Here is a 1,172-nt window from a genome sequence, read left to right as displayed (position 1 = left end):
CAATAAGAATTTCCCCAAAACTTCTTCAGATTTTCCATATTGTCACCAACACACATTGCTGACCATGTGCGTACTTTCCAACACTCGCAGTTTCCTCTATAGTGCGACGTTAGAGCACATCTACTTCATGTTATTACTACGTTCATATACAAACCTACGACCGCCAGTCACAACGAGTCTATTCGAGCTGGTATCAATCCACTGGAGTTTCACCCGTTTCACGTAGAGAGTCGCGTAATACTCCATGTGAATTGTGAAATCGGTCCACTAGCGTTCTTTATATCACAGGTGAAACTCCACCATATATTGATAAATTAAATTATGATATAGTAGAAGTAGCGACTTCATCCTTTTATAGCCTATAACCCTTCAAGTCGCAATTCACTTACGATTCCTTTATCCACTCCCCACTAGAGGTCCTCCTCCCAATAGAGCCTATAGTTTTCTCTGTATTGATATGATAGAAGAGCCATAGATATTCAGCCGTAGCCAGACCCTCTAGATAGCCCATAGCATACCTGAACACAGCCACTGGTGTACACTGTGGCACACTTTGCTCCACCGTGCTCCAGATGAGATGATTCCCACATGTGGATTTCAAGACGTCTTTATCGCGTGCTAAGTTCAATGCCTACTGACCTTTCCGAATGGCATGTTAGACACCTCACAAAACCTTAGCAGCAAGGAAAGTGCACTCGCAATTTTGAAAATGCGAATTTCCGCCGAAAATGGTTACAACAGAGATGCGATGTGAACTGACATCTTGTGATGGCGATCCTCAGCGGTGTTAGGAGTATCAAAGCCTCCATGCAGCACTCCCCAGCCGATTCTCTCCCAATATGGAAGAAAAGTAGCGTTCGCGATCTAATACGACAATTTCCCCTCAGCTATGCACAGCTCGCCTTACTGGTGTTTTTCCTGAAATTCCACTGGGCGTTGTAATTCTTCCATCAGCTGTGTACCAAAGCAACCAAGGCTTATCATTCTCCTCTGAACGATTATCGATACTGCTCGTGAGAAATTGTAGTGCATAATCTCTTTCCATGCTCTCTATCACTCTTCAGTGTGAACAACCAAACCGTTACTATGCAAAGTAATATTTTCAACACCTTCAATTTTCGAGAGTTCGAAAGTCAACTTTGAGTAATATCAACATGATAACAATGTGAATC

This window comes from Perkinsus marinus (genome assembly GCF_000006405.1).
Source record: "Perkinsus marinus ATCC 50983 genomic scaffold scf_1104296977064, whole genome shotgun sequence".
NCBI lineage: Eukaryota > Perkinsozoa > Perkinsida > Perkinsidae > Perkinsus > Perkinsus marinus.
The sequence above is the reverse complement of the archived record's forward strand: the minus strand, read 5'-3'. Positions refer to the sequence as shown.